General features: G+C 42.9%; 1 pseudogene; it reads left to right on the top strand.

Moving 5' to 3' along the window:
- The first annotated feature begins 12,814 nt into the window (after positions 1 to 12,814).
- On the top strand, positions 12,815 to 18,147 carry LOC116376710 (deoxynucleotidyltransferase terminal-interacting protein 2-like; annotated as a pseudogene).
- Positions 18,148 to 18,313: the final 166 nt, after the last annotated feature.

The following is an 18,313-nucleotide window of genomic DNA, read 5'->3' as shown; positions in this document are numbered from 1 at the left end:
GCAAGATGCTGGCCACCAGAAATTGATTACGTGTGTGTTCCCCAACAAAAACAAACTCCGATGAATCCTCTGGAGTTACGGTACGTTTTAATTGCGCGATTATGGGTATATTCAATTCCAGGGGCTTTATTGGCATGGGAAACATATGTTAACATTGCCCAAACAGTGAAGTAGATAATATACCAAAGTGAAAAAACAATAAAAATGAACAGTAAACATTACACACAGAAGTTCCGTTAATGCTCACGTGGCAGCAAGCTAGCAGAACAAGCAGTCCCGCTCTGGTTTGCTTTGCAGTGCATCTTAGAAGAAACACGAGTTGCAAGTATATAAGCACTTGTTCTTTTACAAGGCAAGCAGTTGTGTATACATCATTACAGTAATGCCATTTGCTCCGAAGTAGTCACAAATTGGTCCTGCCTGTAGAGTTTGCGGTTAAGGGCAATCCCATAGTAAGGGAATTACACTATTCTTGCAAATCGAGTGAATTAAGAAGGATTTTTTTTGGTCATTCCAGTTGTACTTGGTCTGATATACCATGGCTTTCAGCCAATTATCATTTAGGGCTCAAACCACACAGTTTATAATTGTAAATAAATCCAGTTTGGATGTGCATGACTATAGATCCGACAGGAGAGTTTCAGTGGTGAATTTTGGACAGAGGATCTTAAGGATCTCTCCAAGAAACATGGAGACTATTTTCTGGCGATTGTCTTGATGTGTCAGATGTTGACTACAAACGGTTATAAATGGCCTATTTGCGACGTTTACATAATTCAATAGAAATACAATCGGGGTTTAGAATTGCAATTCAACATCCCAATGGTTTGCTGAGCTAGATACTGGTAGCCTATAGGCCAACATCTAATTTCAGGGAAAAGTCCACAATGAAACTGTCATTACATTTGGAGAATGATAGAGGGTAGTGCTTACGGCCCAGTACATCACTGGGACCAAGCTTCCTGCAATCCAGGACCTATATAATAGGGGGTGTCAGAGGAAAACCCATAAAATTGTCAGACTCCAGCCACCCAAGTCAGACTTTTCTCTGTTCTATGGAAAAGGACTGTCTTTGGTCATTACAATCTAAATAGCCCACCTACAACTGGTAAAGTTATCATGATGTGTGCGCATGCTACTTGGTTTCTGTGACTGCTGCGGCACTTTCTCCACCAGTACCCGTTAAAAGTTTGGACACAACTACTCATTCAAGAGTTTTTATTTTTACTATTTCATATATTGTAGAATAATAGTGAAGACATCAACTATGGAATCATGTAGTAACCAAAATAAATGTTAAACAAATCACAATATATTTTAGATTCTTCAAAGTAGCCACCCTTTGCCTTGATGACAGCTTTGCACACTCTTGGCATTCTCTCAACCAGCTTCATGAGTTAGTCCCCAGGAATGTATTTCAATTAAATCAAATCAAATTAAATTTATTTATATAGCCCTTTGTACATCAGCTGATATCTCAAAGTGCTGTACAGAAACCCAGCCTAAAACCCCAAACAGCAAGCAATGCAGGTGTAGAAGCACGGTGGCTAGGAAAAACTCCCTAGAAAGGCCAAAACCTAGGAAGAAACCTAGAGAGGAACCAGACTATGTGGGGTGGCCAGTCCTCTTCTGGCTGTGCCGGGTGGAGATTATAACAGAACATGGCCAATATGTTCAAATGTTCATAAATTACCAGCATGGTCATATAATAATAAGGCAGAACAGTTGAAACTGGAGCAGCAGCACGGTCAGATGGACTGGGGACAGCAAGGAGTCATCATGTCAGGTAGTCCTGGGGCATGGTCCTAGGGCTCAGGTCCTCCGAGAGAGAGAAAGAAAGAGAGAATTAGAGAGAGCATATGTGGGGTGGCCAGTCCTCTTCTGGCTGTGCCGGGTGGAGATTATAACAGAACATGGCCAAGATGTTCAAATGTTCATAAATGACCAGCATGTTCGAATAATAATAAGGCAGAACAGTTGAAACTGGAGCAGCAGCACGGCCAGGTGGACTGGGGACAGCAAGGAGTCATCATGTCAGGTAGTCCTGGGGCATGGTCCTAGGGCTCAGGTCCTCCGAGAGAGAGAAAGAAAGAGAGAAGGAGATAATTAGAGAACGCACACTTAGATTCACACAGGACACCGAATAGGACAGGAGAAGTACTCCAGATATAACAAACTGACCCTAGCCCCCCGACACATAAACTACTGCAGCATAAATACTGGAGGCTGAGACAGGAGGGGTCAGGAGACACTGTGGCCCCATCCGAGGACACCCCCGGACAGGGCCAAACAGGAAGGATATAACCCCACCCACTTTGCCAAAGCACAGCCCCCACACCACTAGAGGGATATCTTCAACCACGAAGTTACCATCCTGAGACAAGGCTGAGTATAGCCCACAAAGATCTCCGCCATGGCACAACCAAAGGGGGGGCGCCAACTCAGACAGGATGACCACATCAGTGAATCAACCCACTCAGGTGACGCACCCCTTCCAGGGACGGCATGAGAGAGCCCCAGTAAGCTAGTAACTCAGCCCCTGTAATAGGGTTAGAGGCAGAGAATCCCAGTGGAAAGAGGGGAACCGGCCAGGCAGAGACAGCAAGGGCGGTTCATTGCTCCAGAGCCTTTCCGTTCACCTTCCCACTCCTGGGCCAGACTACACTCAATCATATGACCCACTGAAGAGATGAGTCTTCAGTAAAGACTTAAAGGTTGAGACCGAGTTTGCGTCTCTGACATGGGTAGGCAGTCCGTTCCATAAAAATGGAGCTCTGTAGGAGAAAGCCCTGCCTCCAGCTGTTTGCTTAGAAATTCTAGGGACAATTAGGAGGCCTGCGTCTTGTGACCGTAGCGTACGTGTCGGTATGTACGGCAGGACCAAATCAGAGAGATAGGTAGGAGCAAGCCCATGTAATGCTTTGTAGGTTAGTAGTAAAACCTTGAAATCAGCCCTTGCTTTGACAGGAAGCCAGTGTAGAGAGGCTAGTACTGGAGTAATGTGATCAAATTTTTTGGTTCTAGTCAGGATTCTAGCAGCCGTATTTAGCACCAACTGAAGTTTATTTAGTGCTTTATCCGGGTAGCTGGAAAGTAGAGCATTGCAGTAGTCTAACCTAGAAGTGACAAAAGCATGGATTAATTTTTCTGCATCATTTTTGGACAGAAAGTTTCAGATTTTTGCAATGTTACGTAGATGGAAAAAAAGCTGTCCTTGAAATGGTCTTTATATGTTCTTCAAAAGAGAGATCAGGGTCCAGAGTAACGCCGAGGTCCTTCACAGTTTTATTTGAGACGACTGTACAACCATTAAGATTAATTGTCAGATTCAACAGAAGATCTCTTTGTTTCTTGGGACCTAGAACAAGCATCTCTGTTTTGTCCGAGTTGAAAAGTAGAAAGTTTGCAGCCATCCACTTCCTTATGTCTGAAACACATGCTTCTAGCAAGGGCAATTTTGGGGCTTCACCATGTTTCATTGAAATGTACAGCTGTGTGTCATCCGCATAGCAGTGAAAGTTAACATTATGTTTTCGAATAAGATCCCCAAGAGGTAAAATATATAGTGAAAACAATAGTGGTCCTAAAACGGAACCTTGAGGAACACCGAAATTTACAGTTGATTTGTCAGAGGACAAACCATTCACAGAGACAAACTGATATCTTTCCGACAGATAAGATCTAAACCAGGCCAGAACTTGTCCGTGCAGACCAATTTGGGTTTCCAATCTCTCCAAAAGAATGTGGTGATCGATGGTATCAAAAGCAGCACTAAGGTCTAGGAGCACGAGGACAGATGCAGAGCTTCGGTCCGATGCCATTAAAATGTAATTTACCACCTTCACAAGTGCCGTCTCAGTGCTATGATGGGGTCTAAAACCAGACTGAAGCATTTCGTATACATTGTTTGTCTTCAGGAAGGCAGTAAGTTGCTGCGCAACAGCCTTTTCTAAAAATTTAGAGAGGAATGGAAGATTCAATATAGGCCGATTAGTTTTTTATATTTTCTGGGTCAAGGTTTGGCTTTTTCAAGAGAGGCTTTATTACTGCCACTTTTAGTGAGTTTGGTACACATCCGGTGGATAGAGAGCCGTTTATTATGTTCAACATAGGAGGGCCAAGCACAGGAAGCAGCTCTTTCAGTAGTTTAGTTGGAATAGGGTCCAGTATGCAGCTTGAAGGTTTAGAGGCCATGATTATTTTCATCATTGTGTCAAGAAATATATTACTAAAACACTTGAGCGTCTCTCTTGATCCTAGGTCCTGGGAGAGTTGTGCAGACTCAGGACAACTGAGCTTTGAAGGAATACGCAGATTTAAAGAGGAGTCTGTAATTTTCTTTCTAATAATCATAATCTTTTCCTCAAAGAAGTTCATGAATTTATCACTGCTAAAGTGAAAGTCATCCTCTCTTGGGGAATGCTGCTTTTTAGTTAGCTTTGCCACAGTATCAAAAAGGAATTTCGGATTGTTCTTATTTTCCTCAATTAAGTTAGAAAAATAGGATGATCGAGCAGCAGTAAGGGCTCTTCGGTACTGCACGGTACTGTCTTTCCAAGCTAGTCAGAAGACTTCCAGTTTGGTGTGGCGCCATTTCCGTTCCAATTTTCTGGAAGCTTGCTTCAGAGCTCGGGTATTTTCTGTGTACCAGGGAGCTAGTTTCTTATGAGAAATGTTTTTAGTTTTTAAGGATGCAACTGCATCTAGGGTATTGCGCAAGGTTAAATTGAGTTCCTCAGTTAGGTGGTTAACTGATTTTTGTCCTCTGGCGTCCTTGGGTAGACAGAGGGAATCTGGAAGGACATCAAGGAATCTTTTGTGTTGTCTGTGAATTTATAGCACACCTTTTGATGTTCCTTGGTTGGGGTCTGAGCAGATTATTTGTTGCAATTGCAAACATCATAAAATGGTGGTCCGATTATGAGGAAAAACATTAAGATCCACAACATTTATTCCATGGGACAAAACTAGGTCCAGCGTATGACTGTGACAGTGAGTGGGTCCAGAGACATGTTGGACAAAACCCACTGAGTCGAAGATGGCTCCGAAAGCCTTTTGGAGTGGGTCTGTGGACTTTTCCATGTGAATATTAAAGTCACCAAAGATTAGAATATTATCTGCTATGACTACAAGGTCCGATAGGAATTCAGGGAACTCAGTGAGGAACGCTGTATATGGCCCAGGAGGCCTGTAAACAGTAGCTATAAAAAGTGATTGAGTAGGCTGCATAGATTTCATGACTAGAAGCTCAAAAGACGAAAACGTCTTCTTTTTTTTTTTGTAAATTGAAATTTGCTATCGTAAATGTTAGCAACACCTCCGCCTTTGCGGGATTAACAGATGTGCCTTGTTAAAGAACATTTGTGGAATTTCTTTCCTTAACTTCTTTGGGACTGGGGGGCAGTATTGAGTAGCTTGGATGAATAAGGTGCCCAGAGTATATATTTTAAACATCTGCATGTAGTATATTTAGGTCTTTAATGTCCTTGTTTTAAAATAACAATCCTGTCCTGCCTGCTACTCAGGCCCAGTAGCTAATATATGCATATTCCAATCAAATCAAATGTATTTATATAGCCCTTCGTACATCAGCTGATATCTCAAAGTGCTGTACAGAAACCCAGCCTAAAACCCCAAACAGCAAGCAATGCAGGTGTTGAGGCACATTGGCTAGGAAAAACTCCCTAGAAAGGCCAAAATCTAGAAAGAAACCTAGAGAGGAACCAGGCTATGAGGGGTGGCCAGCCCCCCCGACACACACTGACCCTAGCCTCCCGACACACAAACTACTGCAGCATAAATACTGGAGGCTGAGACGAGGTCAGGAGACACTGTGGCCCCATCCAATGATACCCCCGGACAGTACCCCCGGAAGGATATAACCCCACCCACTTTGCCAAAGCACAGCCCCCACACCACTAGAGGGATATCTTCAACCACTTACCATCTTGAGACAAGGCCGAGTATAGTCCACAAAGATCTCCGCCACGGCACAACCCAAGGGGTGGGGGGGGGTACGCCAACCCAGACAGGAAGATCACATCAGTGACTCAACCCACTCAAGTGACGCACCCCTCCTAGGGACGGCATGAAAGAGCACCAGTAAGCCAGTGACTCAGCCCCTGTAATAGGATGAGAGGCAGAGAATCCCAGTGGAAAGAGGGGAACCGGCCAGGCAGAGACAGCAAGGGCGGTTTGTTGCTCCAGAGCCTTTCCGTTCACCTTCACACTCCTGGGCCAGGCTAAACTCAATCATATGACCCACTGAAGAGATGAGTCTTCAGTAAAGACTTAAGGGTTGAGACCGAGTTTGCGTCTCTCACATGGGTAGGCAGACCATTCCATAAAAATGGAGCCCTGTAGGAGAAAGCCCTGCCTCCAGCTGTTTGCTTAGAAATTCTAGGGACAATTAGGAGGCCTGCGTCTTTTGACCGTAGCGTACATGTAGGTATGTACGGCAGGACCAAATCAGAGAGATGGGTAGGAGCAAGACCATGTAATGCTTTGTAGATTAGCAGTAAAACCTTGAAATCAGCCCTTGCCTTGACAGGAAGCCAGTGTAGGGAGGCTAGCACTGGAGTAATATGATCAAATGTTTTGGTTCTAGTCAGGATTCTAGCAGCCGTATTTAACACTAACTGAAGTTTATTTCGTGCTTTATCCGGCTAGCCGGAAAGTAGAGCATTGCAGTGTTATATTATTAGTAGATTTGGATAGAAAACACTCTGAAGTTTCTAAAACTGTTTGAATGATGTCTGCGAGTGTCACAGAACTCATGGCAGGCAAAAACCCGAGAAAAAATCCAACCAGGAAGTGGTTTGTAGTTTTTCAAGTCATTGCCTATCGAATATACAGTCTCTATGGAGTCATATTGCACTTCCTAAGGCTTCCACTAGATGTCAACAGTCTTTAGAACCTTGTTTGATGCTTCTACTGTGAAGGAGGGGGGAATAAGAGCTGATTGAGTCAGGGCTCTGCCAGAGTGAGAGCGACCTGCGTTCCATCACATTTCTACAGACAAAGGAATTCTCCGGTTGGAACTTTGACATGTTTCTACGAACTGTAATATGACTTTTCGTCTGAACTTTTGCCTGGACTTGCCCGCGTGAGTTTGGATTGTGTACTAAACACGCAAACGAAAAGGAGGTATTTGGAGGTATTTGGACATAACTGTAATATGACTTTTCGTCTGAACTTTTGCCTGGACTTGCCCGCGTGAGTTTGGATTGTGTACTAAACACGCAAACGAAAAGGAGGTATTTGGACATAAATAATGGACTTTATTGAACAAATCAATCATTTATTGTGAAACTGGGATTCCTGGGACTGCATTCTGATGAAGATCATCGAAGGTAAGTGAATATTTATAATGCTATTTCTGACTTCTGTTGACTCCACAACATGGCGAATATCTGTATGGCTTGTTTTGTTGTCTGAGCGCTGTACTCAGATTATTGCATGGTGTGCTTTTTCGGTAAAGCTTTTTTGAAATCGTACACAGCGGTTGCATTAAGGAGAAGTTTATCTAAAGTTCCATGCATAACACTTGTATTTTCATGAACATTTATGATGAGTATTTCTGTAAATTGATGTGGCTCTCTGCAAAATCACTGGATGTTTTGGAAGCAAAATGTTACTGAACGTAATGTGCCAATGTAAACTGAGATTTTTGGATATAAATAGGAACTTTATCGAACAAAACATACATGTATTGTGTTACATGAAGTCCTATGAGTGTCATCTGATGAAGATCATCAAAGGTTAGTGATTCATTTTTATCGCTTTCTGCTTTTTGTGACTCTTTGGCTGGAAAAATGGCTGTGTTTTTCTGTGACTAGGTACTGACCTAACATAATCGTTTGGTGTGGTTTTGTTGTAAAGCCTTTTTGAAATCGGACACTGGCTGGATTTACAACAAGTTTATATTTTAAATGATGTAAAATACTTCTATGTTTGAGGAATTTTAATTATGGGATTTCTGTTGTTTTGAATTTGGAGCCCTGCAATTTCACTGGCTGTTGGCGAGGTGGGACGCTACCGAGGTTAATCCATTTGAGCCAATCAGTTGTATTGTGACAAGGTTGGGGGGTATACAGAAGGAGAGCCCTATTTGGTAAAAGAACAAATAAGAACAGACCAAGTAAGAACAGCTCAAATAAGCAAAGAGAAACAGCATTCTAAGACATGAAGCATTCTAAGTCAGTTAATCTGGAAATGTTACCTCTGCTGCAGAGGATAAGTTCATTAGCGCTACCAGCCTCCGATTGCAGCCCAAATAAATGCCTCACAAAGTTAAAATAACAGATACATCTCAACATCAACTGTTCAGATGAGATTGAGTGAATCAGGCCTTCATGGTTGAATAAATCAAATAAACCACTACTAAAGGACACCAATAAGAGACTTGCTTGGGCCAAGAAACACGAGCAATAGACATGACTGGTGGAAATCTGACCTTTTGGTCTGAGTTCAAATTTGGGATTTTTGGTTCCAACCGCCTTGTCTTTGTGAGTCGCAGAGTAGGTGAACGGATCTCCGCATGTGTGGTTCCCACCGTGAAGCATGGAGGAGGTGTGATAGTGTGGGGGTGCTTTGCTGCTGACACTGATTTTAGAATTCAAGGCACACTTAACCAGATATGGCTATCACAGCATTCTGCAGTGATACGCCCATCCCATCTGGTTTGCACTTAGTGGGACTATAATTTGGACAGGACAATGACCCAACACACCTCCAAGCTGTGTAAAGGGTATTTGACCAAGGAGAGTGTGAAGGTGCAACACTCCAGCAATCACCTGACCTCAACCCAATTGAGATGGTTTGGGATGAGTTGGACTGCAGAGTGAAGGAAAAGCAGCCAACAAGTGCTCAGCATATGTGGGAACTCCTTCAAGACTGTTGAAAAAGCATTCCTCGTGAAGCTGGTTGAAAATGCCAAGAGTGTGCAAAGCTGTCTTCAAGGCAAAAGGTGGCTACTTTAAAACCTCTTGGTGTTAGGGGGCAGTATTTGACATTTTTTGATAAAAAAACGTTCCCGTTTTAAACGGGATATTTTGTCAGGAAAAGATGCTAAAATATGCATATAATTGACAGCTTTGGATAGAAAACACTCTAATGTTTCCAAAACTGTAAAGATATTGTCTGTGAGTATAACAGAACTGATGTTGCAGGCGAAAGCCTGAGAAAAAAAATCCAATCCGGAAGTGCCCCAGGTTTTGAAAGCGCTGCGTTCCAATGACTCCCTATTCAGCTGTGAATGTACCATCAATGAGCTTACGCTTTCTACGTATTCCCCAAGGTGTCTACAGCATTGTGACGTAGTTTTACGCATTTCTGTTGAAGAATAGCCATAGGCGGCCACATTGCGTAAGTGGTCACATGGTGGCTCCGAGAGAGATTCTCGCGTAAAATACAGAGAATTGTCCCAACGGATATATTATCGAATAGATATTAGAAAAACACCTTGAGGATGGATTCTAAACAACGTTTGCCATGTTTCTGTTGATATTATGGAGCTAATTTTGAATATTTTTCGGGGTTGTGGTGACCGCAATTTCGGGCGATTTCTCAGCCAAACGTGAAGAACAAACCCTATTTCGCCTACAAAAATAATATTTGGGGAAAAAATGAACTTTGGCTGTCTACCTGGGAGTCTCGTGAGTGAAAACATCCGAAGTTCATCAAAGGTAAATTATTTAATTTGATTGCTTTTCTGATTTACGTGACAAGGTTGCCTGCTGCTAGCAAGGCATAATGATATGCTAGGCTATGATAAACTTACACAAATGCTTGTCTAGTGTTGGCTGTAAAGCATATTTTGAAAATCTGAGATGACAGGGTGATTAACAAAAGGCTAAGCTGTGTTCCAATATATTTCACTTGTGATTGTCATGAATAGGAATATTTTCTAGGAAGATTTATGTCCGTTGCGTTATGCTAATTAGTGTCAGATGATGACAATGGTCCCCTTCACGGGATGGGGTGCCACTACAGGTTAAAGAATCTAAAATATATTTTGATTTAACACTTGGTTACTACATGATTCTGAATTTGTTTTATAGTTATCAAATTTTGTCATGTGTTTAGCAGATGTTTTTGCGGGTGTAGGGAAATGCTTGTTTCTAGCTCCAACAGTGCAGTAATATCTATCAATTTCACAACATACACAAATCAAAGTAAAGGAATGGAATTAAGAATATATAAATATTTGGACAAGCAATGTCAGAGCGGCATAGACTAAGGATAGAATACAGTATTTACATATGAGTAGTGAGAAATGTGCAAAATGTAAAATTATTAAAGTGGCCAGTGATTTTACAGTCTATGTATATAGGGCAGACACCTCTGATGTGCTAGTGATGGCTATTTAACAGTCTGATGGCCTTGAGATTGAAAAACAGCTTTGGTCTCGGTCCCAGCTTTGACGCACCTGTACTGACCTCGCCTTCTGGATGATAGCGGGGTGCACAGGCAGTGGCTCGGGTGGTTGTTATCCTTGATGATCTTTTTGACCTTGTGACATCTGGTGCTGTAGGTGTCCTGGACGGCAGGTCGTTTGCCCCCGGTGATGTTGGGCCGTCCGCACCACCCTCTGGAGAGCCCTGCAGTTGCGGGTGGTGCAGTTTTGCCATACCAGGCGGTGAGACAGCCCCACAGGATGCTCAATTATGCATCTGTAGAAGTTTTAGGTGCCAAAATGTTGTTTTGTTCAGAGTCGTGAGGTTGATGCGCTGTTGCACCTTCACCACACTGTCTGTGTGGGTGGACCATTTCAGATCGTCAGTGACGTGTACGCCGAGGTACTTGAAGCTTTTCACCTGCTCCACGAGGTCCCGTCTGTGGATCGGGGCATGCTAGTAGTCGGTTAGTTCAGTTACCATTGCTTTCTTAGGTGCAGGGACAATGGTGGCCATCTTGAAGCATGTGGGGACAGAAGACTGGGATAGGGAGAGATTGAATATGTCCGTAAAGACTCCGGCCAGCTGGTCTGCGCGTGTTCTGAGGACGTGGCTGGGGATGGCGTCTGGGACGGCAGCCTTAGGAGGATTAACACGCTTAAATGTCTTACTTACGTCAGCCACAGAGGAGAGCCCACAGTCCTTGGTAATAGGCCGTGTCGGCGGCACAGTTATTCTCAAAGCGGGTTAAGGTGGGATTTGTTTTGTCTGGATGGAAGACTTCTGTGTTCGACGTGGCTGGTTTTCCCTTTGTAGTCCGTGATTGTCTGTAAACCCTGCCACATACTTCTCGTGTCTCAGCCGTTGAATTATGACTCCTTTGTCTCTACTGACGTTTTGCCTGATTGATTGCCTTACGGAGGAAATAACTACACTGTTTTCGGCCATATTCTCAGTCACCTTGCCATAGTTAAATACAATGGTTTGTGCTTTCAGTTTTGTGCGAATACTTCCATCTATCCATGGTTTCTGGTTAGAGTAGGTTTTAATAGTCACAGTGGGTACAACATCTCCTATATACTTCCTGATAAACTTGGTCACCGTATCAGTGTCTTCGTCAATGTTATTCTCGGAGGCTACCCGGAACATCTCAGTCCACGTGATCAAAACAATCTTGAAGTGTCGATTCCGATTGGTCAGACCATCGTTGAATAGTCCTTAGCACGTGGACTTCTTGTTTGAGTTTCTGCCTTTAGGATGGGAGGAGCAAAATGGAGTTGTGATCCGATTTGCCGACGGAAGGGCAGGGAGGGCCTTGTAGGCATCCCGGAAGTTCTTCACTATTTTATAATAAGAACAACCCTGGATTGAGTGGGTGTCTAAACTTTTGACGGGTACTAATATGGATAGAAATGCCATGGCGGCCGTGGTGCAATTTTAAAGTAGCCCAAAAACCTGCCACAGACGATACATTTTCAAAGTATCCCAATTTGGTGGAAATACTGCGAAGATGGAAACCCAGACCGATAGTTTTGTCAAACTATTGCATTAGATAGAAAATATGCCTACTCTGGTTTTGGCACGTAAGCTCTAGTTAACAACTCGCGGGTAAATTGTGCATGTAGGCTCATATACATGTTGAGATTATGGATATTATTTTTTTTATTTGTCAAACTGCAGTCAAGCATCGTTTGTGTCACCAGAATAAGAACCTCAATATTTATTGGAAATCAGCATCAACCTGATCACCAGGCACTTTCACCACCCTGTGAAGTTCATAATTTATTTAGTCTGTAGTCTAATAAACTGCATGCTTTCCGGTGTGGTAGTGAGAGGCCCACACAACATATCGCTTGACTCCCAAGTCTACTTTGATAGGATTCTTCTTATATCAATATTTGGGCATAAAAGCACTTTCACTGCCATTTCTCTCATAATGATTTTTACCAACACAAAGATCCCACCATTTCAAACATCGTTGGCATTTTATCAAATTGTACTGACACTTTATATATATATATATATATATATATATATATATATATATATATATATATATAATGGTAGGACTTTAAAACTTCTTATGGAACGCTACCGTCCCACCTGGCCAATATTCGGTGACATTGCAGAGCGCCAAATTCAAAATACAGAAATACTCATAATAATCATTCATAAAATATACAAGTGTTATACATCGGCTTAAAGATGAACTTCTTGTTAATCCAGCCGCTGTGTCAGATTTCAAAAAGCCTTTACGGCGAAAGCATACCATGCAATTATCTGAGGACAGCGCCCCGCTTACAAAAGCATACAAACATTTTCCAGCCAAATAGAGGAGTCACAAAAGTCAGAAATAGCGATAAAATCAATCACTTACCTTTGATGATCTTCATATGGTTGCACTAACAAGACTCCCTGTTACACAATAAATGTTTGTTTTGTTCGATCAAGTCCCTCTGTCCCAAAAACTCAGTTTTGTTGGTGCGTTTTGTTCAGTAATCCACTTGCTCCAGGGTGGTCAAAACATGCAGACAAATACATCCTAATAGTACTGGTAAAGTTTGTCGAAACATGTCAAACATTGTTTATAATTAATTCTCAGGTTGCTATTGTCTAAATAATCAATAACATTTCAACCGGACAATAGCGTTTTCAATAGAAAGGAAAAACAACGAACAGCACGCTATCGGTCACGCGCGCAAAGCAGCTCTGCATTCTTCCCCTGTCCTCTGACCAAAAGGTATTTTTACTCGTCATTTTCAAAATACAAGCCTGAAAGCATGTCTAAAGACTGACATCTAGTGGAAGCCATAGGAACTGCAATCTAGGCCGTAAATCATAACATAGTCAATAGGCATTCAATGGAAAACAACTCACGTAAAAAAAATCCCACTTCCTGGATGGATTTTCCTCTGGTTTTCACCTGCCATATCAGTTCTGTTATACTCACAGACATTATTTTAACAGTTTTAGAAACTTCTGTGTTTTTAATCCAATACTACCATGCATATGCATATCCTAGCTTCTGGGCCTGAGTAACAGGCTGTTTACTTTGGGCACGTTTCTCATCCAAACTTCAAAATACTACCCCCTACCCAAGAGAGGTTAAAAACACTGGATGGGAAAGTGGTTACTGACACACCTGACTCAAATAGCCAGCTTGCTAATCAATGTCTTGATAAGTTGATTTGTTTTTAACACTGCTCCACTGTCAACAACACAACTACACCCTACTGTTTTCAACAGATTCATCATGCCAGAGATTGCTTTGCTTATATAAATTGTTTTGTCTCATAGTTCTGAAGTACTGGGATTGACATTTCGCCACAGGCCACTCCAGCATCCACTCGGAGAACCAGGAGGATGGCTGATTTAAAGGCAGACTGCAACCCAGTCTGTGACCAGTGACTCCCAGCACGATGTTCCCTCTGAGGCCCAGAGTTCCACCGACGTCACACTTTGCTAACCAGGTAGACTCCACCCATGAAGCTGATGAGTCTGAGTCCTGCTGTTCTGTTGTATCAGATATGGAGGTTATACCCGACAAACAGCCAGCTCGCAGGGGCCGAAGGATAGCCACAGGCAGCCTGACGCAATAAAGGAAGAGAATGTGTCTGAGGTAGACTCTTGTTCCTCCTCGGTGTCTGGCTACAGAGGACCAAACATTCACTGAGCCCCCAGGACTCTGAGGAAGACTGTTCTCAAAGACTGCCAAACAGGACCATAATAATTATTGCAGCTCAGTGGTGTCTTGAGTCCAAGGTTCTTGACTTCCAGACCAGCATGACCAGGAGCACAAGGACTACTTCAAAGTATCATACTGAGGACACTGAGTTTTTAGATCCTGAGTCTTGTCTCTGCTCAGACATCCACGGTGCGTAGAGCTACCAGAAGCAGCACGGGTTGGTATGTTGATGCTATCCCCATGCATTTAGCGGAAACCACCGATGGCTCCAAGTCCCCTCTACTTCACAGGAGAAGCAGAGGTGTGGTTAAAGCAGTTCCCTGTGACCTCCAGACTTGTGACTCAGGGCTTTGAGTCTGGGCCAAGTATGACTCCCAGGAGGTCCACTCGCAGGTGGCCTGTTCCTAAACGGACATGCACCACTGTAATGGACACTGAGTCTGACCAGACTGATGTGTATATCCCTCTGTGTAGCTCGGTGAGAGGCAGGGGCACCCCCTGTAGTAGTCGCACTGGATCCAACCGCAGTTCCAGGGCAGCTCCACTTACCCGGGCTAACAGCCAAGGCCCTGGATATACTAGTTGAGAAATCCATATGCTAGTCAGATAAGGTGAGGTTATCTGAGTTTGCAGAGGATAGTGTGTCAGAGGACCATCAATTAGAGGACGCAATCAACTCTGATCCATACTGCTCCGTGATAGAAGTGGGTGAAGAAAAGATAATCCTTGAGGATCAGGATGTAGTGATTGATGAGCCAGAGCCCATCCATGTTCCAAAATCTGCTCTGGAGCAAACTGGGAGTGTGACAGTCTCTCAGGATGCAGAGGTCACTAGTGTTCAATAGGAGTCCGTTGAGACAACCGTCCGTGAAGAGCCAGAGAAGAATCCCTCTGAGGCGGATGTCCCTGCTCAGCAAAACATCCCAAAAGATGAGAAGGTGATCCCAGCAGAGGCTGAAGTCAGAGTAGCAGTCTGTGAGAGTGCTGATGCAGAGATGGCTGAGGCCCTCTGTGAGCCTGCAGTGGAATCAGAAGACCAGCAGAGGGAGCTGTCCACTGAGGATGCAGCAGATACGGACGCCCCAGTGATAATAGAACAGGAGTCGATAACACCAGCTGATGCGCAAGTCTTTCTCGATCATACAGTAAAAGTAACGGCGTGTGAAAATGCAATGTCCCCTGTTATAGTGGTGTCTGAGGAAAAGGCCATAGATGTAAACCCCCACACAGGTCCTCCATTGGAGGTAGACAGCCAGGAATGTAAGGCAGTGCCTAGTGAGGAGACTATGGATGTGAGCAGCACAATAGTAACTGAGAATGAAAGGGCTGAAAATAAGGGCACCACAGAGCCCATTTTGGTGACCTCTATCCAGAACCTGAAGGTCAGTGTATCTGACGCTGACAAGCTAGAGGAGCCCAGAGACACGGTCATTATACAGAAATCTGGCGTGATCAGTTTACTGGAAAGCAGTGATGAAGAGGATGACAATAGCCAGCATTCTGAGGAGGAAGGGGATGGTCCTGATGGTGAATAGGAAGCTGTCTGTATAGAGGATGAAGAGGATGCAAACCCATCCAGACCTCAAGCTGCTGCTGCTCAGTCCTCGGCTCCTGATGGCCTGTTTGTCATAGACACCCGGCCTGGCCTTCAGTCAGATGAACTGTACTACGAGGATGAGAAGGAAAAGGAGGGGGACACTGCTGGTGACATGGAGGCAAGATCAGGAAGAATGTGTTGATCAGGAGGGAGACTATGATAAAGATGCACAAGTCCTCTTCACAAGCAGAAATCCACAATTGTAAGTATCTGTTTTTTTGTTGTTGTTCATGATCATGTCATCTGTGCATTTAAAAATGGCTATAAGTTGACAGGGCTACACTGCCATTTTTAGTCTGAATGGATAGCAGGATTTATTTTATTTTTTTCAAATCTCAAGCAATGGAGCTATTTACTCAAATATTGAATTGCAATGCCAAGCACGTATAAAGACTTTTCACATTCATTTTCATTAACATATCAAGAGCGAACCAGTTGGAGACTAGACAATGCTTCCTCTCCCGGGTAATTATTTGAGACAATCTGTTATAGGAAAGAGTTGTCCAGCCGCATTGACCCGGGCCTGAGAGTGAAGGAGCTTGGGGGATTATACATCAATTTTGATGGCAGCAAATCAAAGACTGTCTCTAACTCCCTGAAAAAACTAAAGGAACAGAACAGCCAAGATGAGGTAAATAACTTTCATTGATTTTGTTTTGAAGGTGATATATGGCGTAGAATTGGTAATGAATTGTGCAGTTATGCAAGGCTAGGTAATTCAATAACGAGAGGAAGTTTTTCATGAATTTCAACCCTTTGACTGCCACGGATTTCTGCGTTTTTCAGATTTTCTGCCTCTACATTGTGATTAGTTTTTTTCTGTTGGCAGTTGATGAAGAAAAGTGTTATTGGCCCAGAGCTTGAGAAGAAAGATGCTGTGCCTCCATACAGGGAGTCCAAACAGGCTGTGAAACTGAAGCGCAAAGTGAATACAAGTCCATGTAACCTTGTTTATTAATTTAGAAAAGGAAGTAGTGTGATACAAGGAGAAGTTATATTTTTACTACATTTAGCAATTTTTGTTCACTCATTGACTGGCATGTTTCCTCCTTGGCTTGCCATGCTCAGGAGGAGAGGGACTTGACAACTGGAGCCAGGTGGTTTAACATGCGGACTCCTGAAATGACAAGAGGAATTAAAGGGTGACCTCAAAGCACTGACAATGCGTGGAGCAATGGACCCTAAGTGGTTTTACAAGAAGAACGATAGAGATGGATTCCCCAAGTATTTCCAGGTCAGTAATCATCTAACCCTCAACTGTGCTTGATTTTCCCAGTGCTCCATATGTTGTGTTCAATGCTATGGGGGGAAAAACCTTGAGCAACTATTCTTCACTACTCTTAGCTAGAATTACTGTAAGGATTTACAATGTACTTTTTATTTTGGAACTATTTTAACCTTTTTGTGCTTGAATGTCTTTGTCCCACGTTGCTACAGTAGTAGAAAGCCCTGTGGACTTCTATCATTCCTGTGTCCTGAAGAAAGACCGGAAGAGAACCATGGTGGTGGAGTTGTTTGCTGATGCAGAGTTCAGACAGTAAGTTTAATTTGATCTTTGTCATGTACAGTATTAGTTCATATCATGTCTGAAACAGTGTATGGAAATGCATAACAATTGACATGAACTACTTGAAGGGCTTATACTTTCCCTTTAACCTCAACAGAAACTAGAAGAAATACCAACAGATCATGACAGAAAAAGCAGCCATTGGTGCTGGCAAGAAGAATAATAAGTTCAGAAAGTGAGTGACTGAATTGAGACCATTATATGTTAGTGTCTGAGTGTCGATGCATCTGTTAAATGTTTTATTAACATGAACTATGTATCAACAGATTTTAAAAATCTTTATCACATTATTGGGAAACAATAAAGTACCTTACTGTGATTGTTTTATTTTTTGTATCATTTTAATTGAAAACAAATCTCTTCATAGCAATTTCTCAAGCAATAATTGTCAGACTACTCCCAGACAATCCTAAGTGGGGAGGGGGAAAATTGAAAAGTAGCTGTTATTGGCAGAGGTTTGGAACTAATTTACTTCCTGGCAGGCCAAAACTCCATCCCACCAAAACGGGCTGAAATGTATTTTCAAACAGCACGCACTAAGGGCATTATCACAATTTCATTCCAAATGCATAGTGTGGATATATACTCAACAAAATAAACATGTAACAATTTCATAGATTTTTACTGAGTTAAATTAATAAGGCCCTAATCTATGTATTTCACATAACTGGGAATCCTTTAGCCACAGACACCGTTAAAAAAAATGGGCCTCAGGATCTCGTCACGGTATTTTTGTGCATCCAAATTGCCATCAGCTTATGCCTGCCCATACCATAATACCACTGCTACCATGGGGCACTCCTCAATGTTGACGTCAGCCGGACGTATTCTCTAAAATGACATTGGAGACGACTTACAGTAGAGAAATTAACAAATTCTCTGGCAGCAGCTCTGGTGGACATTCCTGTAGTCAGCATGCCAATTGCACGCTCCCTCAACTTGAGACATCTGTGGCATTGTTGTGACAACTCCATTATAGTGGCCTTTTGTCCCCAGTGTAATGATCATGCTGTTTAGTCAGCTGCTGGATGGCTTATCTTGGCAAAGGAGAAATGCTTAACATTTGA

This window comes from Oncorhynchus kisutch, linkage group LG13 (genome assembly GCF_002021735.2).
Source record: "Oncorhynchus kisutch isolate 150728-3 linkage group LG13, Okis_V2, whole genome shotgun sequence".
NCBI classification, from domain to species: domain Eukaryota; kingdom Metazoa; phylum Chordata; class Actinopteri; order Salmoniformes; family Salmonidae; genus Oncorhynchus; species Oncorhynchus kisutch.
Note: the sequence above shows the minus strand (reverse complement) of the source record. Positions and strands in the feature narration are given on the sequence as shown.